Below are 22,918 nucleotides of genomic sequence, written 5' to 3' on the forward strand. Positions count from 1 at the left end.
TCCAAATTAGCAGACTTCAACTCTGAAAAGTAATATGTAATATCTCACAGGAGGGAGGCCTAAGAAAAAAACTAAAAAGGAAAATTTGCATCACCTTAACTACAATACACTCTTATACTAACTACACACTCCTCCACTGCAGAGGTTATACAGTTTAGAAATCAATAGCCCAGATAAACCATAAGTTCTTGTTTGAACTCAAATACAAGAAGTAAGCACAAAGAAAGCAGCAGCTAGGTCAAATGGCAAAAGTTGGGTAGAAGATAATTATAAAAAAAACTCAGACCAATCCAGCACACTTGGGAGAATCTAAAAAAAAGAAACTTAAAGTTAATGGCGGTATATAGACACCGACTGTGTATATAGTGGCATATAAAATGAACCAGTGACAATTCTCTGACCCCAAGAATATGTGGTGCCCCAAATTCCACATCCATATGGTTAAATTCTCTGTCCTCCAGAACAATATGGCTTTGTCCCGTGCTGCCTGTAGGGAAGAGTAAGTGGTTTGCGCTTCTTCCAAAATGCTCCACTGCATCCTCTGGGAGAGCACTGATTTGAACAGGCTAAAAGTGGACCAGGAGTGTGCTAACTGTTAAATAGGATGAACAGATGAATGCTTGAGCTGGAATTTGAGCTTGAGCTTGGGCTATGACCTTATTTTGTTTACCTTAGTAAATGTTCCAGTGAGTCCTATACACATCTGAGCACAGAATGTTTTTGTTTTCCCTAGGGAGATCCTTACATGCCTTGCCTATCCAATCCCTCAAGGGACCATTTTAATACAACCCATTTATCTTCCTAGGTTTAGACCCTGTTTAAATCCTCTGAATAGGAACTAATCTTCCTTCACTTAATAATACCACTGGGTCTTGGTTTTCATAAAAATCAAGGTTATCAGCTTTCCCAAGCACAAGATATGACATGAGATGTGACTAAAGGGGGACAATTTTAAAAATGTAAGATGTCTCTCTGGTACAATAAGAGCAGTAAAGTAAAGAACAAGAGAATTTTAGTTTTCTAGCAAGTGGAAAGGCCAAAGATGCAAATTGTCTTCCATTAAAGAAGTCAATTTCAGTGAGCTGCTAAATGATATTAATGCTATACTGAAGAGCTAATAGTACTGTTTAATTCTGAAGACTTGACTATAAACATTGCAAGAGCAACAAGGAGATGAGTAACTTAACAGCATTGTCATGAACAAATGAGTCAAACCAGTTCAGTTTTTTTTATTTAGGAGGACGGTGGATCTTAGAGCAACAGTAACTGTGAGATATTTTGGTTTTAAGAAAGCCTGGGAATAGACTGTATCTTGTATCTTTTTATGTTGTATTGTGTGCCATTTTCATACACCAGCAGGAAAACATGGTCAGGATTAATTCATGTTAGAGTAAAACAAAAACCACTTGAAAAATCAGACCAGAGGTAGTTATCAAAGGTTCAACATCAAAAGTTTGTAACAACTCTGGTTCTATATGCATCTGCTCTGTATCCTGTAGTAATCAGGATTTTTATTAACATTCTTAAACATTGACTTGAAAGTAAAGAAATATAAGAAAATTGATGTGTTGGAGCTGCAGCAGTAGGTAATCCAAAATAGATTTTAAAAATTGAAATTATACCATGAAAAAAAAAGAGACAACATAAGAAGAAAGGATGGAAAGTGATGAATTTAGGAAGGAAAAGAAAGCCACACAGTAATAAGATGGGGAACAACTAAATACTAATTCTGCAAAAATAAAAGGAGCCATAGACTGTAGCAGCTCACAAACTGAGTGAGAGTTGTCTCTCCATTGAATAACAGTTGAATACTGTTTGTTTTTATCACTTCAAAAATCTGAACGTGAAATTTATTTGCACATCGAAACCATAGTTTCTTTGCAAAAGAAAAACTTTCTGTTTTGCCATATGTTTCAGTTATTCTTTGCAGATAAGCATATTTTATCTGAGTTAGACATATGGCTGCTTCCTGGTTTACTAGGAAAAACTACCATTTGTCAGAAGAGCATGGATTATGTCAGATATTAAGAGGAGTACAGTTCTTAAAAAGTGTATTTTTGCTTCTGTTCTTCAGCAATGTTAATGAATAAAGTGAAGTACTTAATTCGTTTTTCAGAGTGTTTTATTTCAAGAATAAAGTAATTTCAGAGAATCTATTAAAAAGCAACAAGGGTTTGCCAGAAATCCAGAGAAATCTATGACAAGAGAAAATCTTGAAATCTGTGATCTTGAGAAGATAGGAAAATGAAAGTGGAGGTATATGGTAACAATTTTCACATATTTAAAACTGTTCCAAAAAGGGGCAGTTTAATTTGTTCCTTATCTGTGGTGAACACAGTAAACAGTAGTAGGTCCAATTCACAGAATGAGTGATTTCTTTTATAGTAATATATTTTGAAACCATCTGGATTTTGTGGCATTGCTCAGTTAAAACTGCTGGGTTTGACCACGATGGAGACTTCTTGAGTTGTCTGTGATCCTTAACTTCCTGTTCTTTTGCATTTGGATAATTTCTCTTTAGCACCTACACCACTGCATTTTAATTTGAATTTATTTTTCTTTCATCTGCGATTGCAGCCTCTGTCACACAGCTTTCCATTACAGTGAGCTTCAGGGCAAAGAATCTTCTATTGCAAGCTGCTGGATGCTTTCAGTAAGTTGGATTTTGAATCAGCAGAAGTCATTAGCTCTTGTATGCTGACACAGCCTTCCTTTCTGTCTCTTCAGAAAGTGTATTTATGTCTGTTGGTGCATTCCAAACTAATGTACTTGTGTTTCACTGTTCTTCATGTGTAAAATTCTTGTTTCCTATGAATGTTTCTTAAATTTACTGCTCAGATTATTTTCTCCAAATGTAAATAACTGATTGCTGCATTGTTTCAATGGAAAGATTCCATGGTTTCTTCATGAGCTCGATTGAACCTTCAGGGCTCTCCAGTGTCCAGCCAGACTTAGGAACACTCTGGTACTTGACTCCCAAAATTTTTATCATAAAATTCAACTATACAGAAAAATTACTTTAAACCATATGAAATGTCTTGATTAGGAGCAGAAAATTAAGGAAATTTCCATTAAAGTAAAAAGTGCTATTGTCCACTGAAATGCCATGAGTTCTACTTGCAATATTCTGAAAATTTTTGGTTACCATAGGCTATACAAAAGAGCAGAAGTATCATGTGCCTTTATTTTTACACCATATTTTCTTGTATTTCTTTGAATTTCAGTACTCTCTACCTGTTTTTTTCCCCAGGTTTAATTTTCTCTCTTTTTAGTCAGTATTCAGTTGTTTCAGTCAAAATTCTATCCAGGGCATGTTTGATGGTTTTTTGTTCAATAATGGCTGTATTGATAGAGAAGAGTTGCAAACTGCTTAATACTGATCAAAGCAAGAAGGTGAAAATTGGATCACATTTAATAAACTTGTTAATAACAGGGTTTGTTACTAAGTAAAAGAGGATTCTGCAAGGAAACAAGGATATATAAAATTAAATATGTGCAAGGACCAGTTATTAAAAGAGCCCCACAATCAGGAATTTGCTGTAGACAGGGGTAATACCAGCAATATGCTACTAACATACATCACCCTTTGCAATCAATCCCCGTGGGACACACAAGCATACAGTTACACAAAAGCATCGCAGACCCCACACAATACACTGTGAAAGTACAGCAAGAGACTGTTAAAGCCAAGTGCTACCAGTTTTTGAATGAGAGCTCCCACCAGTTTTTGTCCTTGCAGAGAGCTGAAGGATAAGGCAGGCTACTAGTTTGTTTTCATGTTTAGACAGAAGTATTCTTTCATAACTGCAGTTTAAGAAAGTTGGCAGTTCCTTAAAGGAACAAGATGAAGGGCACCCACACAAATTACTCCTGAGCAAAAGAAAGACAGGCAGTTCAGTAAAAGACCAATTTGGCTAAATCATGAGTTCTTCAACAAAATGAGTCTGAAAAGTGACCTGAGAGATTCACATAAAAGATGGAAAATAGGTCAAAGGCTCTATAGAAAATTAATAGCATATGCATGTAGAGGTCAAATCCAACATACCAAGGTGCAGAATTATATAAAACTATTTTTTATTTTCTCTACTTCATTGTCTGAAAAGCCAATGTTATTTCACCAAATTATTTCTATTACCATCCTATTAATATCCTACTTTTAAAAGTTGTCATCTTTTTCCTTGAAAATGGCAGGGCATGTATTAGAAGTATAAAATAATTCTCAGCTAGGACATGTCAAAGAAAGTAAAAAAATATGAGACTAACATCCTGAGGAGGAAAATTGTTCAAGGGCTTTTTAAAAAAAATTTTCTGGTTAGTATGGTCCAATGTGGTTCACAAAGGGTTTTTTGAAATAAAAATTAAACATTATTAAACAAGGCTTCTATGTGGAAATCCCTAAATTATTCTGAATTATTTACTGACAAGCATTGTATTGAATAGTCACTTCAGACAACCTGCAGGAAATGAAAAAACCATGAGCAGAATTTATGGGAGGGAGGAAATATAACTTCTATCAAAATCTCCCATAGACGTTAGAACCATAGAAGTTTCCTGTTAGGGAAAAAAAAAAAAAAAAAAGTACTGTGTTTTAAAATGCAATTACAGAAGAGAGAAGGACGGGTGAAAAATCTGTATATCTTTGTATGTTTTTTAAATATCCTAGTGCTTTGAGAGATACTCTAGTCTGATCTATTAAGAAAACGAATAATCAGGATACTTTCCAAAGTGTTATTTCTGTGATGCGTTTCAAGTAGATGGTTCCAGAGGATGAATTCATATATTTAGTCCACAAACAATGAATAAGAGCAGTTCTATATAGGTAAAAATCCAGATTTTCCATTATACTTGTAAAAGCAGACTTAACAATTCTACATAGACATGTAAATACTTTTCTGTGCCTCTGGATCAGGTACACAGAAAAGTAAACTACCTAAGTATTGGGTGCAATAATTTCAGATAAACAGTTGCAATTTTAATTGTCTGCATCAGGTGCCTGAAAATCATAGAAAAAGGCAGACTTTTTCAAGAACAGTGGGAAAAACTGTTTTCAACATCACTTGGAAAGATAGAACCTCTATTACTAGATGTCTTTGAGAACAGTTGAGAGAAATATCTTTTATAAATTGCTTTGGTACACTTGATTATACCTTAGAAATGAAGAGTTATTTAAAGGGACCTCAGAATATCAGCTGTACTCTGTGCTTAATTGTGTAAAGTCGAAAATTTACTCTATTCCATAGATCAACTTTTTTCTTTAAAAAGTGAGGAAAAAACTGAGCATTCTCTAAAACCTATGTAAATCCTAATTTCCTCCCACAAGGAGACTTGGTCTTAGATCATCCATTTCAAAGGAATTTCCTGTCTCTTGTGTATCTGGGTAAGAGGAGCAGGCAGCCAACTTCATACATCAATAACTTCAGTACCATCATTTAATCATCTCCCTGCTGATGAAGTGGTGTATGTCAAATCCTGTGCACCAGTTGTAAAGGGTGCTGAGAACAGAATGTGTTGCAGTCTTTCAAAGCTGCTGTAAGACTATGAACACGAAGCTGTGGTTTGTAACAAAGGAGCAAACCTATCACAAAACCACATTCACATCTTTGATTGTTTAATTATCTGTTAAGAGACCAGTATTTTTAATTCTCCACAGTGAAAGCACCTTCTGCAGCAGATAAGCTTTTCACAAGGAATCTCACTTTGCAAAAAAGCTAATGATTGCACAGTAACGAAAGATTATGTAGAACTGGAAAAGCAATATATTCTACCATAAACAGGTACTGGAGAATGAAACTTGAGATACCAAAATATATTTGAAAATTAGGCTATGTCCCTACGTATTTACTATTTTGTTTTCCCCTGCCATTTTGACATACATAGGATGAAAATTTTTTCTCTTGTCTGTTCAACAAGTCTATTGTGAAGATCAGGCTATTAGACTGTTAGTTTTACCATCCTGAAGGGAGCAGCTATAAAAAGAGTTTTAAAACAGAAAACAAGGCTCATTCTCAAGACAAGAATTATTACTAAAAAGCAGATCTTATTTTGTAACAGTAAACTATAGTTCTTGAAACCTGGGATGGTTACTGGATTGGAGCATACAATGCACAGGTAGAGGCAGAGAGAAGAGGGTTTGTTTAACCTGAAGAAGAAAAGGTTAATGGAAGATCTGGTTGTATTCTTTGACTACCTAAAAGGCCAGACTCTTGTCAAAAGAGAACAGTGACAGAACACAGTGGTCAGAAGTTGCAGCAAGGAAGGTTTGGTTTGGAATTAGGCAAAAGTACTCAAGACAGAGTGATTAAACACTGGACTGGTTTAGCTAAAGGGGCTGTTAAAATCTCCATTTTGAAATTCTCAAAGGCACCTCTCTCCATTTGTTTATGAGAAATTAGGAACTTGCCCTCTATTGTTCCTCTCCTAAGGTCAGAATTTTGAGTTTAGATTTTATCTCAAATGGATTCTTAAATTGAGCAGGGTATGTTTGGCTTTCGGGAAGTATAGTAATGATTTGATTTGAAGAAATTGCTTTTGCTGCCTTTACAGTTTATTTTATGTGCAGTACGTTTTCTGTAATTTTGTGATCATAGTTTCTTATCCTTTGCTGGGAATACCTCCGTGAGAAATGGCATGAGCAGACAAAATTAGCATTATTTTTCTATTTGCTTCTAACTGAGGATGATTCATAAATAATATTACAAGGGTTTGTATTTTTAATGATTTTACCCAGACTTTATTTAAGTCTTTATGGAGTTCTTTTCAAATATGTAGTTCTATTGAAAAAGCCATTTATTGTTATGCACAAAGAGCAAGGCATGTACATTCAATAAAAATTCTTATTTTAGATTAAAGAAAACAAAAATAAATAAATCAAATAAATAAAAAGCAGCTGCTGACCCTGCATATAGGCAGTCTTACTGGGATATTAAAGCTCAAGTACCAAGGAAACAAACATAATTCATATCCAACTTCTGCTTGTCAGAGTGCTGTGACTGTACATTATACTGTTAATTTACAGATGTTTCATTTTTAATGTTACTCTCCATGAAAGTTTTTCTGATTAGTGTACAGTGTCTCATGAATGGCTTGAGCAAATTATTTGAAGTTGCTGTTTTTCCAGCCTCCAGAATTTGTCTCTTCAGGTCTTATCATTGTAAAGTTCCATGTGTTAATTCCTTCCCTTCTGTCAGTTAAGAAATTGCCACAAACATTTCCATTGCTAGTTTTCTACTGTGTGACTGTCTTTTGCTCTTTGCAGAATTTAATTCCTGGTGTTAATATACAGAAAAAAAATCTCAAAATCAAAGTAGGGATACCCCACTAGTAAAACACTCATACGGTTTTGCAGTACTATAATGGAACAGCATCAGCTAGAAACATCATTTATGCATTGTAACTACTTGTTTCTTGTTAACAAAGTATCACATACAGAACTTGATTGTATATTAGAAAGAAAAGTTAGTAATCACCAAGGAGAGACACAATTATCATTATGGACAAGTTGTTTTCTCTTACAATTTCACCCATGACTCACAGTGCATGAAGAAGGACAAAAAAAAGAAAAGAAAACAAATCTGTAACCCAACAGAGAAAAGCAGAGCTAAGTAAAGATTAATTATTAGTAATTATGTCACAATTAAACTGATAACCTAGAATGTTTTTAATGTATTACGGGTCTTTATGTGATTTTTTTCTAGCTGAAAGGTATGATTCTTATTAAAAGGTGAATCAGTGCCCCCAGATAAGTCTGAATAGCAGTTAAATTATTTTGGTTGAAAATAATTAAGTGGAAAATTGCATAACCATGATAGAAGGAAATTATTTCAGAATTTTCTGTTTAGGATCCAGCTACATTTTTCATTGGTTTCTGAAAAATCAGGAAGATCAGGTAGTTAATGATGCCAGAGACCTCTTCCTTCAGGTTACCTCTATGAAAGACGCTTGTAAATTTCTATGTTTTGGAGGAAAAGATGTATCATACCTCCTGTTATTGTAATTTCTTGATGTAAACTGTGCTAAATACTGTTAGAAAAAGAGTCATGCTGGGTCTTATGGAAAGTCCATCTGGTTTCACTATCTCCTCTCCAGCTGTAGCCAATAAATGTTACTTGAGGAGGAGAATAAGGCAAAATATAGAACCTTTCTTGTTAATCTAAAGAACACTCAATAGGTAATGAAATACAGCTCATCTAAACCATTTCTCTACGCAATGATTATTCAGATGTTAAGTGAGACAGCATGAGGTGGATTGACCCTGCTGGATGCCAGGTACCCACCAAGCCACTCTGTCACTCCCCTACTCAGCTGGTCGGGGAAAGGAAAATATGATGAAAGCCTCCTGAATTGGGATAAGGACAGGGAGAGATCACACACTGATTACCATCATGGGCAAAACAGACTCAGCTTGGGGAAAATTTGTTTATTACCAATCAATAATGATAAATAAAAGTAAATCGTAAAACACTTAAACCCCCTCCCTTCTTGTCAGGTACAGCTTCACTTTGCCTCTTCCCCCACAGCAGGGGAGGGGGATGGGGAATGGATGCTGTGGTCAGTTCATCACGCATTGTCTCTGCTGCTCCTTCCACCTCACAGGAGACAGTTCTCCATGAACTTCTCCGGTGTGAGTCCTTCCCATGTACTGCAGTCTTTCACAAACTGCTACAGCTTGGGTCCCTTCCATGGGGTGCAATCCTTCAGGAACAGGCTGCTCCAGCACAGGTGCACCACAGGGTCATGAGTCCTGACAGCAGACTTGCTTCAGCATGGCCTCCTCTCTCAATGGACCAGAGATCCTGCCAGGAGCCTGCTTGAGCATGGTCTTACCATAGGGTCACAGACTCCTGTGGGCATCCACCTGCTCTAGAGTGGGGTCCTACATTGGCTGCAGATAGATCTGTGGTCAGCTGTAGACCTTCCTGGCCTCAGTGGTCCAGTCTATCTCACCATGATCTGTAGCTGCAGGCTCACCACAGGCTGCAGGGAAATCTCAGCTCTGGCCCCTGGAGCACCTCCTCCCTCTCCTTCTTCACTGACCTTGGGGTTGCTCTCACACATTCTCCCTCCTCTGTTCAGTGTGTGGCTGGTAGTAATTTTTCTACCTTCTTATATATGTTATCCCAGAGGTGATGCTGCTGTCACTGGTGGGTTTGACCTTGATCACCAGCAGGACCATCTTGGATCTGTCTGTCATTGGCTCTGTTGAACATGGAGTAAGCTTCTGGCAGCTGCTCACAGAAGCCAACCCTGTAGCCCCTGCTAGAAAACCCTTGCCCTGCCAACCCATACAGCAGTATGATTCTTAACGATTATATAACGTGATTTTGAATGGCAGTATGGTTTTTGGAAGTGAGTATTAATTTCTATTTCATAATAGATTAAATACACTTACTGGAAATATTTCTTAAGGGAGACCTTTCTTCTATTATTGATCAACCCATTCTGCTGAAGTCAGGCTTTAATTTAAACATCACTGAGAGGCACTACTATATTTCCTGGGACTTACGCTGATGGCCATCAGTAGAATGGCATGGCCATGTACATTAGGCCAATTTCATAACTGAATGGAGTCAGAAGGAATATCATTATCATTACACAGTTCAGCCTAGATGTTATATATTTTATGGATTTCACATACATGTCCTCATCTACTATAATAATATCTGATTGATTTAGGGATCAAATGACTCGACCAAGTTCTAACACTTTTGCATTTAAAGAGGCTAAAATGTAAGAACGTACTTCTATAAAAGACATTTTTACAGCTAGTGCTCATAAGGCAATAATGTAAGTTAGAAATTAAAAGTTTTGTTTGTGTTTAGTTCTTTAAAAAAGCTGTATCTGCCCTACAAAAGTGTATGGGACCATTTCTTAGAATATTTTAAGAGACTGAATCAATTTTAGACATATAAATAACTGGGAGTCAAGTCCTTTGAAAACCTGTTTTTATAACCACCTCTTTTTCTATTTGTCTTTTCAAACAGTGTGAGATTCTGTTGGACATACTGTGTTAATTAGATGTAGGGTTTTGTGGAAATGCATTCTGGTTTAGAAAAGTAAATAGGGGATCTGCAGTGGTACAAATATCCAATAATAAATGTTGTGTTGTATGATAGTATAACTTCAGTTACAGATCAAAGAGATGAAAACACATAAACTTTGAAAATGTTGGCTGGTCTTTCACTTACTGACAGTACAGAGAGACCATGCTATTGGGTAAATACTATGTGTTCATATCAGTTAGATCTTGTGTTGTTGACCCAGTATTTGTGTCTGTGCATCTCACATCAACCAAACTGTTGTGACACAGAAATATTTTGGTTCATAATTTAAGCAAGAAGATTCAGTCACAGTGAATATCATTGTTATTTCATGAATGTTCTCATGAGATGAAAACATATTTGCATACAATAAATAGAGTTTATTGTTTTTCTGTTTCTGTACTTGATTAAGTTGGTCAGAGAGAATTTTTGGCAGAGAAATATAAGAAGTAATGAATTTAAATAAAGATAGTGGATGTGATCCCCATTCCTTCCACTATGTTCCAATTTTGTTTTAATAATTACCATAATTAAACTGTGTGCCAAGTGCGAATGAATGAGATACTCAGTGAAGGCTTCCGTGAAAGCTGTAGGTTTTGTTACAAATCCACAATTAAAAGAGATAGGAACATTTCATGAATTTCTTTAGGAGGTAGTCAAGTGATGAAGCATTGCTTAATAAAGTAGGAAGCTGCCTCATGGTAAAATGATCCCATCCAAGAAAAAAAGAGTTATCTGTATCAACATATAAATTCAGCTGGATGTGCGAGCCTTGTACAGATGAGTATAAATTTACAGGGGTTTATAAGGCAAGTGATACAGGGCTGAATTAGCTAATGTTACACTTCATATACAGTCTGTTGTTGTTCATTATCATTCAGGCTTTATAAAATTTTCAGTTTTCTTCAGCACAGTTAGTGCTAGTTGGGTCATGATATTGTTTGTCATGTACTAGGATGCCCATTTCCTCTATTATACCAACACAGATCAGGAGCTGCACTGGCTGCAGGCATGAGCAAGTGTGGAATACTTGTCACTAGTTGACAGACAACTTTTACACAATATGTGTCCTCACTTCTGGCAGAAGTCCTGCATGCCACGCTCACGTTGGCAGGCTTACTCAGCAGATGTCAGGACCCTCAGGACCAAGCAGTCCTCCCTTCCTTTGCTCCTGTCAGCTGTTCCTTTGCCAGTCAGTGACACTGTGTGATCTTCAGGCTCCCCATAACTGCCTGGCTCCTGAAGATGTGCCTGCTTGCCAGTGTGGTCCATGCACACAGAGTCACACTGATGGAGATCCTGTTGTGTGAGCATCCACTATATGTTAATGCAAAGATCATCAGCATGTCTGAGGGTAAAGAGGCTGGGGATTTCTGCAGTAAATGGCAGTCTCACATAGTCTCACAAGAACAGGAGTGCAAGAATAGAATGGCCTGAGTGCCGACTGCAGTGCAGGCTAGGAAAGGGTTACAGTGTTATACAGCCCTGGCTGTTAAAGAGATTGTGGTTTTCTGTGAGAGATGCAAGGGATATGTAGAGAAGACTCACAAAAGTAACGGCTGGAAATTTGGTATGGGTTAAGAACAGATCCTGAAAACAAACAAGCATCAGTGCATTTTGACCACGATTAAAATCCAGGAACAAGGAAGGGTTGTATTTCTGATGACATGGAATGTACGCAGAATGTCCTGGACTTGCTGGCCTAGGAGTGCTTCTGGGTAAACAGGATCACACCTTCAAAAGGGTGATCATCATGGGCTAAGGACATCATGGTCCTGTGGACCTTTGTTGTACTTCTCAGTTGAGCTTGCTATGTGATGAGGAAAGAGGCAAGACTTTAGAGATACAGTGCTGATGGGAAAGTAAGCAGCCATAGCACCTGCCATATCTTCTCTTATATGACAGACAAAAGTACATTTTATGTGTCTCTAAAGACACTCTCATCAGGGGGGTTTGGCTGCAGCTTCTTCAGAGGAGGTCATTGTAAGTAAAGTAGGCAACAGCAATACAAAATATTGTTCTCTCTGTAGTTCTGTGACTTCTTATTTTATTTCTTAAAGTTGTTCCTCTATGTTTAAAAAGAGAGGCTTGCCCTGTTTCCCTGTTTGATTTCCTCTGATGCTGTTTTGTTTTGTTTTGCTTTATTGCTGGGGTTGCAAGGAATGGCAGGGAAAACTGCCACAAGCCCACAACCCCTCTACAGTGACCCACAACCCCTCTCCAAGGAAGGCTGGGGGTTTTTGATAGATAAGGGCTGCACAAAAGGGGAAAACAGACTACTGTCTCCTCTCATATGCCTCTCACTGCCTGACATGCTCCTTTTAACATTTTTCTTACCTGTAATGCCCTTCCCTGAAAATTTATTGCTTCCTTTGACTGGTTCCTCCAACTTGTATCATCTTTCCTGCCTATCTTCCTATATCCTGCATGCTTCCTGCTCTACCTGAGTTTCAGAAGCCTGATGGAGCTCCAATGCAGAGTAACTTCACTGAGGTGCAGTTATACAAATGTCATTATATTGAAAATAAAGTTAGGCTCTTGCTTTCTTAATTTACTAAACCTTCATTTCTTTGAATGATCTGTTGGTGTTAAGGACTTTTGTTTGGAATTTAATAAATTATTTTAACAGATTCCAAGCCTACAAACTTTTTTAAGTAAATCAGTCTCTAGAAATAAAGTTATTATACTTCTAGACCAGCCACAGAGGAATATTTCTCTATTGACTATAAGGGAGCTTAAAATTGTGACCTAAACCAGATTTTTAAAGTAATACACCAGTTACATGAGATGGGATGAGACTGGCCTTTAGAGACTGGTCAAGTTCTGTTCTAGAAGTAGCTATGCTTTTTTTATACACTACTGAAAGTCTGCTTCAATTTTTCATACTCCAGTGGTTAGTATCCTTTTAGTTTACTGTCTGATTTTATGTGTGTTCTGTTTCTACCTGTTGTTCTTGCACCAGCGTTGCTCATTAGCCTAAACAGTTACTTCACTTTTTCAGTTCTTTCTCTCTTTTGTATTTATAGACATACAGTAGCTTTTTAGGGACAAGTAAGTGCCTGTTCATTTTCTGCCTCAGCCTCTACTTTGCCACACCAACCTAGCCAAGTTCTGTCAGTCACATTTTAATAGATAGGCTTTATAGTCTTTACCTCATCTTGGTGACCTGTCTTTTCTTCTGTCCTAATTGGAAAGAATCTTGCTTGAATGTGGGTGACCTGTGTTCTGTGCATATGAGATCTTGCTAGTACCTTAAAGTGTTCTCCTTAATCCTGTGCTCCTAGGATCACAGGTGTCTTTTCTTGGCAGTTTTCCACCACAGGCTGGGTGTGCTTGTATAGACTTGCCTGACTGGCTTAAATATTGCTGATAGTGTAGCCACAGGCACACAGTGCTCATTAAAAGCTGAAAAAGCTAACTCAAAATCCTAGGGAAATATTTAGGAGCTATCTCACGCTGCACTGCCTGCTGCCACAGTTACCAAGGCTGCATTACGTCAGCTAGCTATAAACTGGGCAGCACAGGTATAAATGTCTGAAGTTATCATTGCTACTGACACCAGTGGTAGTTCTTAACTATCACACCTCATCTTTCGCTACTACATCATTAGTGATTTATTTCTTTATTTCTTTTTCCTGTCAACTACGTTCCAGGGCTGTAAAGCCTGTTTTGATTAGGGGAGAAAATACACATGCAGACCTTCACAGTATATACTTCTCTTACAGAAATTAAGATGATGTTAACAGTACTTTTTGGTTCACTTTCATTTTGAAAGTTTCTTCCGTAGGCAGAATCTTACCTTTGTTTTCCCCTCACCCCTGTTTTGATCCCCCGTGTTTAGCACAGTCAGACAGATGTAGAAATAGGACAACCAGCCACAGCCTATTATATCTTTTCTGTGTGGTTTAATACCTGCTAGGTTCTACCATGTGTTCCTTTTCCCATTTTTGAGGTGATAGCATCTTTTCAATCACACATTTCCTATTTATCAGGAGCAGTGTCATCCCTTTCAACACAGAGAGTCACTGGTAGAATTTGTTCACAGCTGGATGAATGCTATGGGCATGTCATAAATTTTAGGGCATAGTTTTCAATAAAATCAGCTGTGTCTTTTCTGTAAGCTACATGTTCTGTTCCCCAGCATGCTGTTGCCAGCATTTGTTTTATCCCAGAGTGAGCCTGTTCAGAAATTTACAAATAAGAGGAAAAACAAAGGAATTGTCTTCCACCAATTTAGCTCTCTAAACTACCTTAACATGGAGCCAAATGGATAGCACAGCACACATGATGGAATGCAAGTGGAGGTGCAGAATGGAACTGTTCCTCTCAGCAGCAGCTGTGAGCATAGCCAAACCATACTGAAGGAACACACCTGAAGTTTTGTAATCTCTGTGTGGATAGATCACAAGGTACACATTCCTTACCTCAAAATGTTTGTCAAGAAACACAAATGTTTGACAAGAAACTGGGCATATAATTATATTGTTTCAAATAGTATGCAGAACGTCCATTTAGTCACAAGATGTGAACAGTGCTGACCTTGACTGGAGAGACTTGACCCTAATAACAGCTTAACCTCCACATCAAAGAAATCTTTCCTTTCATTATGAAAAAGAATCTTCTTGCTCAGTCTTCCTCTCCCTTAAAAGAATTTTCAGTACACATGCATACATTTTATTGTATGTTCCGTTCACTGGCATGAATATAGAGAAGATAAAAATGTGATTTAATGAAAGCATTACTAAGAATATGTAAAAATGTTTTTAGTTAAGTAGAGATAGATGACTAGTGAATAGTTATGTCAGTAAATTTCAAAACCTTATTGCATAATCTGAAACTTCTCAAATCACAAGAAATAGCTATCAAAGCTACAAAAAAAATACTTTTTTTCCTTCTGTTTAATCCACTTTTTAGTGTAAAGCCAACACCTTTCACTCTGTTGAAAAAAGAATTTTTTTTTCTGCTATTTTAGAATATAAAACATGGACTACTGGTGCATAAAAAGCTTTATGGACGCAGTTTATATTGAAGGGATATTAGATTTCCCTTTTAAAAAAAGAATCATAGATAATAAGCATTTAAAAGGAGCCACAACAACCTGTAGAGTATGTAGCTGATGCTTAGAATTATTCTTTTTCTGCTGATGCATTCCTACGCTCCAGAGCACACCTCTCACCTTTAAAGCCGTCACACTCCAAACATTGCTTGCACTGAAGAGAATCACTGTTTTGCCTCAAGCAAGGAACATAAGTGTTGCAAAACTGACTCCTCCTCTAATGGGGTGAGCATGTACAAGTACACAGAGTTGTGTTTCTCCAGGAGCTGCCAGGCTGAACATTTTGCAGTCAGAGCTCTAAAGCTTACAGGCTTTTTCTTTGTTTAGCTTTCTTCTGGGTCTGTTACCCCCCCTTTCTTTCTGGTTTTGTTTTGTTTTGTTTCTTTTAATATATGTGAAACTCTTTCAAACGCTGGATTTTCAAGTCCTTGTTCAGGAAGCATTCATGAACTGGCATGGGTCAACATACATTTCATTACCAGGCAAAAGTAAGTACTGCAATTAAACCTGTGTATACCTTACTGTAAAGGATTTGGTGATATTGTATAAAGGACAGTGTAGACTGCAGTTCTATTAGGAGAAATTAAAAACTTAGCAAAAGGTAAAATCAGTTCAGCTTAATGTGATGTGCTAAATATCATATGGCTCACATCCTGAAAAATTAAAAAAGCATTTTTACCTGTGATTCAGTGGTCTCTCTTTTAAAATACTGACATAAGCTGGACACAGAAATATCACTTCTTCTGTATGGTTGTTGTTTTTTTTTTTAATGAGAGTTGGATTGTGTTTATTATTTTAAAGCATTTTTAATGCACTTGGCAGAACTAATTTCATTACACTACTGCTTTATATCATTTATATTCACTAAATATACCTCATTTTTGTTATTCATTAATGAAAATATGCTGGTTGAAGAAATAAACCTCCTGGAGCTTCCATAACTGCCGTCATATCTTCCACTGTCTTAATGTTCCCTAGCTATTATTTGATACTTTCTGTGTTACCCTCTTCTATGCTTGCATATACATTCACTAGTTATCAGATTCTGTTTTGTGCTATTATTTTCAGAATTCATTGGTATTGGCATAGACTAGCAGTCAAAGGCTGAAGGGAAATGGATCTCAGAGAGAAGGGAAAGAAAAGCTGGTTACTGAGCTAGCAAGGAGTAAAGAAAACAATGTGATGTGATCCAAAGAGCATCTTTTTACCTCACTTTTTCATGCATTCTGTTGAAACACTGTACTGTCATAATCTGTAACATTTTCACTATTCCAGCAGTCACCTGGGAATTCATGAATACCCTGGAATGAATACAGTTTCCCTTGCTATGAGTTCCCTCTAGAGAGCGCAGCAGCCTGCAAGACAGTTTGTATGGATTCTGTGTCCGTATTAACCAGTGTAAGATTTCTGCTGCAGAAATGCCGTGCTGCAGCTATCAGTCTTTTCCTCTTTTGAGAGTTGCCTTGCTATTATTGAGCTGCACTAGGCACTCCCCCAAGGCAGGCAGATGGATTACCCAGGCAGTGAACAAGTTTAGCAACAAGTAATGCTTGAACATCTGCATAATGAAAGGAGCCATTTACCATATGCACTTTTTCGCAGCACCAGGCATCTGTAGAAAGTCTGTGGCGTGAATACACACCGGTCTGCTGTGACAAAGTACAGCTGAGTTAAAGCGCAACACAAGGATTAACAGAGATCCTCGCTGTGGCTTGGAGCATGCAGATCTTGAAGGAAAACAAAATCTAGAGAAATGCACTTAGCGTAAAGGCAGCAAGGAGAAAAAACCGATAGGTAAGCCTAGCATTTTTTGTGTTGTTGAAACTGAACTGGAAATCTGCCAAACTCAAATTTCATGTGAAAGATGTGATGCTTTGAAAAGGGACAGTTTTCCAGTAGACTGAGCTCAGTAAGGTGGTTCAGGTTTCAGAGTTTGTTTTTCAGAATGGCTTTAAAGTTTTTAAGCCATTTGCATTGTGTTATCATCTTTTTTTCTTACCCAGTGAAATGTACTTTTTTTATGTGTTGAGCATTCATGGCCCCAGCTGAATTACCACCCGTAGCAAATGAAGCTCAGCTATCAGAAACAGAGTGCTTGGGAACAAAGGTGGCTTTTGAAAGCTCTGGCCTTCATTTAGAGATTGTGGAAGCTTGACTTCCACATGTTCCTTACTGCACTGAAGCAAATGGAGTTCAACCACTTCATTCAGCTGCAGCAGGATTTGAGATGAAACCTCCGGTGTCCCAGGCATGTTTTCTTCACCAGAATCAGGCACAGGTTAATTACAGACTCTTAGAACACTAGAAATGCTTTGTTACTACTACCTCTTGTTTTTATCTTGTTTGAAATTAATATTCTGGTACTTCCAGAGACTGACATTTACAAACTTCAAGTTATTCTCTATATGTTTATGTACCTGCATGTACATATCAATACTTTTTTATCCCTCAGGCAGGATTTTTTAGTTTTGTCACAAACTCTTGCTATGCAATACTCTTCTTTCGAAGTTCTACTTCTCCCTCAAAACCTTAGTTTTCTGTGGCTGCAGCGCCACTATTGGTTCCCATTTATATCTTCAGTACAGCTGCCATTCAGAGAGTTTGTAGGGTTGTTTCACAAGGTAAGATCAAAGGGCAGCTCAGCCTGTACCCTAAGGTTTTGGTTGTATTAATAAATTGGATTAATCTAATGCTCTAATAACTTCACTTATGAAGACTCGCATTGACCTTTTCCTGACTGGTCTCCTACAGTTTTGGGGGGATCCCTTAATTCCCTGGTTTGGTCTCCACTCTTGTTTATCTGTGATTGCTATCACATTTCTCTTCAGCCTGGCTCTGAATTAGAAATGTCATGTTACATGAGTCTGTTCTTATTCAGGCTGCATGGGCAGCTAGGCTAAACTTAGTTCGTTTGAGGCTGTTCTTAACGCTTTTAAAGAACCAGCCCATGTCATTTTAATATAATTTATTCATTGGTCAACTGTAGCTTCACCTACTCTACAATCCTCCCTCTCACTCTAAGTTATCATTGTGAAGAAATTTCATTAAACATTATTAAATCAAAGGTGCAGGTGTTTCTCTGAGCTAAATAATGAGAGAAGGAGCACTTCCTACTCTTGCCATTCCTATCATTTTTATCGCCTGGCTTTACTGAAGAGGTCATGACCTTACTCTGAGAGAATAGTATCCCACAGTTCTGGTAGATACAGTTTGGTTATGGTTCTATTTAACATGATCTTTAACCTTTCTAAAAACTTACTTGTTAATAAACTTCCATATCCAGTGGACTTTTTACAATCACTGTTTAGCCCTAAACCTTAGAAGTTCCAGTTGAGCCACTGGTAATTCTGTTGATATGAAAATCTTTGCAAATAATCTAGTTGGATTTTTATTTAACTGATTTTTCACTTCATTGGCAGTACTAAAAACTATTCTTGAAGAAACTGAAATTATCAGGTTTTCTTAATTGTGTTTTGGCAAGTTGAAAAGACAAAACTTCAGGCTGAGCAAAGCATTCAGCTAATGCTATCTAATCTGAATGAAAAACATTTCATTTTAAAGCTTTTTTTTTTTAGAAATAAAAGGAATTAGAAAGCTGTCATCTTAAAATTGTAAAGGTTTTCAGCATAAAAATCTATGATGACTCATTTCAGTGTTTCAGAATACTGTTTAGATTTTATTTCTCTTCTGAAACATTTTATTATATTAAAATTAAAACATCTTATTTAAATTTTACAACTCACTTTAGCTTTTGTCTCTGGATTGAAGTTCTAACCAAAAATTTCTCTCAGTCCAAATTAAACCTCTACTTTTCCTTTTTGATGGTTTACTATTAATTTTGATGTGTTCTGGACTAGTATAAATTTTATTCTGGGAATCTTGTGACTACTTTTCCAATTGTTGCTTATCTGTTATGGAGAAGAAGGAATACCTTCTCATCACAGAAGTACAAGGAGATTTTGAGACTTACAGGTGTTGCATCCACCATTCTTTCCCCCACTTTTCTAAATGTGAATATTGGTAAACACCAAAATGATCTAGTCATCTCATCTTACCTGGAACATTGCACCCTACTTATTTTTGGTTGAGAAATAACAAACTGTTCCTGTTCTTTGAAGCTCAGTCATTTTGCATGGCAGTTTTCTACAGCTGATCAAAAAAGTTTTCTTAAGGAATAATTCAGTTTATAGTGTTGAGCAATTAACTTCATATTCCCAGAAGAAACCTGTGCTTGCACTGATAGTCACGTTTTCTGTATTTGCTGCATTCTTTTGGAATTTTCTTGTGCAGTAAAAAGTTTCTTTTTTTAAGTTACAGGATAAACAGTGACCTTACAAAGGTTTTTTTTTAACCTTTAAAAAAAAATATGTAGGATGCTTCAGCTGAAGATTCAGAAGAGTTTGGATCAGAATTATTAACGTGAGAAATCAGGAAGCACTGAACCATGAGGAAATTTATATCTCAAAGCACTTAGTTGTTTCCGTAGTCCAGGCTTCTTGTCTTATGGGCGTTGGGAGGGACAGAGAATTCCAGAAGTATTTGCAGAATGTGATCATTTCAGAGTAGTACTTAGGAGCTTCTTGAATATTCACGCATTCACATGTTGTACTTATGGAGAATGTGTGAGGTGCCTGAGAGGTCCGCTGGTGCCACTGGATGAGATCTGCAAATTATTCCATGAGGCACCTTGAACCCAGACTACCCCATAGCACAGGAACCATTATTCCCCTGCCTGCAGCTTGTACCTGCCAACTGCAGCTGTGGATCTGCCTGATAACCTGTCCTTTACTGTATATATACCCCATAACTACCAGCAGCACATTACCAACCGAGCAGAGCATTCTGCTTAGATGCCTTTTATGCTGGTCTGACTAAAAGCACCAAAAAGGAACTAGGAAATTATTTTACATTTTCTGGTGGTTTTTTCCTGCCCCAGTCGAGGTTAGTGAATTAAAAATGTGAAAGAATGAGTGTTCAAAATTAATGTTAAAAACACAGTTTTCTGTAATGTCTCTGCTGTTCAGGATTGCATTTAGGTTGAGTCCTATTGTCTCTTTGTATAGATTAGGTTATTGTTATGATCCCTCTAGCTTTACAGTTAATGGTCTCTGAAAAGATTTCATTGAGCGTATTTGTTACATCTGATACCGTTTTTTTTCCTCTTGTCTTGAGAAATTTTCTAATCTCCTGAATTTCAAACCCCTTACACCCTGAGGTAACCCGAGTCTTTTGGCATGGCCATTCTCTTAGCAAATTCATTGTTCCCTCGGGGCAAAGTCATTCCATATTAACAGTACTTTTAAGTTGTCACATTTCCATTTCTGGTGAGCATGTGATACATAACATTCCCTGTGAGCAAGTATGTACTGGTTCATAAAAACAGTCAATAATCTTGGCACTAATAATTTCTGAAAACTTTCAGACCTCTAACTGGAGTAAGAACAATCAGGAGAAATCATGGTATAAAAATGGAGGTTTTAGAATTCAGGACAGAATAGTCTGTTTGATGAAGAGCATGTTTTGGATGCTGTTGTATAGTGTGATCCTTCTTCCTTGGACAAAACAGGAGATGGCCTTTGGAAAAGCAAAGATGACTTGTAGCCAAGTCTACATCTGCTCATAACTTAATCCAAAAATTGGGTTGCTGCTGTTGCTGTTTCTTCACCCCTCAACATTAGCTGGGAAATCATGAGAGTTTAAGAAAGCCAATCCAAAAAGGATAAGCTTTTGCTTCAAAAGATTCCTTTTACTTAATCATGATGCAGAGAGAAGATAAAGAACAATACACTCAGTGATTATAGGGCAAATGATTTTATGAATACAAATTTTATTTTACGAATACAAAAAATTAAAAAGTATGTACTTGAAGTCAAGAAGAAAAATCAGTTTGAAAAACATTAATTGATAAATTACTTATTTAGATGGAAGTGTTAATGAAACTACCGGGCTTAACGAAACCACTAAAAAACCAGGTTGAATGATAAAGTCTGTGGACATATGAAGGGAAGATCCTCATGTAGCCCTTTTGTTTTAAGTAACAATATAAAGTATTTTTGTCTAGATAAGGTAATTGGGTTTGATCATACCATTTTGTCTTAATATAAGGGAGATAAAAAATAGTTTGTTGGCTATTTGTTACTCAAAGTATGTCTTCTAGTCTTCTCTTCAGGAGAAGCTCAGTCTCGTGTGTCTTGTATCATCTCTGTACCCTAATCATCATCATCTATCTGGTTAGCCTGTGTAATGCTAAATTACCCCAAACTGCCTGTTATAGTTACTATTGTATGTAAAAATAGTATTTATATGTAAGTTGTGTCATTAATTATTATATACTATTTCCTACTTATTTTATGTCTAACACCTGTCTTCATTCCTTGTTTGAGCGGTAGCAACCTAGATTTCTATTATGATTTTGAAAGTTGAGGAGAGGATAAGAAAAGGCTACAACCATTGGAAATGTCATTAGTCTCAGCTGAAGAACAACTTTGGTACAAGATGGTGCAGGCTACATTCCTCCAACTTCTGCTGGGAGACCCGACCTTCAAAGGTCTGTCCCCAGAAGCCCTTCCCCCTTTCCCAACCACATGACCAATTTAACCCAGAAGTGCATCAGATCCCTCGGGCCTCAGAAGTCCTCCCTTTATCCATGGAAGTCAGTGTTTAGTCATGGTCGTGGCCATACCCCATGTGATCTCAGAACCCCCCGTAACTGCCGGCAGCTGAAACCCTGAGTGTGACAAAGGCCCTCATGTGCGCGCGTGCCCACACACACACGTGTTCGTGTGCGCTCACAGAAACATGCAAACATGTAGAACAGTATAACGGTGTGTTTATACATAGTTACACTTCTTTATAATATACAAAATCGTATTAAAATGTGTGTATAAAAGTTTAATAAGAGATAATGAAATTAGGTGAAAACATTAAGTAGAAAGAAACCAAAATAAAAGGAAAGTACAGCTGAATGGCGTGGGAGCATGTCAGAGAACAGGGAGGCCATGAAGAAATCTGAATATGCACTGGGCAAAGGGCTAAACCTGTGAAGCTATCCAGGAGGCTGCCATCCAGGCCCAGGTTGTTCAACAAATAGACCAAACCTGTGAATCTGACCAAGAGCCCCCCTTCACCCCCTTCAAATCAGCCAGATCACCTTGTGGGGCTGTCCTTCAACTTTGTCCTGTGCTAGAAAATATAGGTAACATCATTGCTTACTAAAGTTGAAGACGAGCAGAAAAAAATAACTTCACAAGATCGTGTTTGTAGGGACACCTAGAGCCCAAAAGGTCTTCCTAAAAAGACCGTCTGCATTGGAGAGAAGGTGGTTATGCTGGAATTATGAAAACAACAGTTTATGTGAAGGGGTGGGAGGCAACTTTTGTCTACATCTCAGTGTCCTAACAGCTACTTGTAATACCATGACAGGAATTATGCTCCATGTATTCCCTTACCCTTATGTCGATTTGGATTTTATAACACTTTCTGAAAATGTGATCCTAGTTGATTACATAGAAGATACAATTATTCTGTGAATTGTTTTTAATCTTGCTTGGAACCACAGGATTAAAAAAAAAAAAAAAAACAAAACACCATTTAAAAAAAGTCTTTGAAAGAAATGGTGACAATGAGAGGCATCACCCCAATGATAAATAAAGTTTCATTGAATATGACTTAAATCAGTTGCCTAATGTTTGTTTTTCTGTGTGCATGTAGTAGCAGCATGTTAGCAAACTGTGGCATCTGTCAAAACATACTTACTACACTCCTGAGGAAGTGGGATACTTTGGGAGTGTAAAGCACCTTTTTGAAACAAGTACTGTTGATCTGA

The 22,918-nt window shown here is 37.3% G+C and overlaps 1 protein-coding gene across 6 annotated transcripts in view; it reads left to right on the forward strand.

Annotated features, from left to right (window-relative positions):
- PRLR (prolactin receptor) overlaps positions 1-22,918 on the forward strand; it is a 155,870-nt gene that overhangs the window by 55,222 nt on the left and 77,730 nt on the right. For 2 of the 6 annotated variants that reach the window (XM_050329267.1, XM_050329265.1), the window contains one exon: positions 16,696-16,887. The exons of 3 other annotated variants lie outside the window; for them this stretch is intronic. The gene's annotated coding sequence lies outside the window, so the exon portion shown is untranslated. Of the gene's footprint in view, positions 1-15,517; positions 15,582-16,695; positions 16,888-22,918 lie in introns of those variants that run through there. One more of the 6 variants, XM_050329268.1, reaches the window with a different exon arrangement.

This window comes from Myiozetetes cayanensis, unplaced genomic scaffold (genome assembly GCF_022539395.1).
Source record: "Myiozetetes cayanensis isolate MyiCay16 unplaced genomic scaffold, myiCay2020 scf4, whole genome shotgun sequence".
NCBI classification, from domain to species: Eukaryota; Metazoa; Chordata; class Aves; order Passeriformes; family Tyrannidae; genus Myiozetetes; species Myiozetetes cayanensis.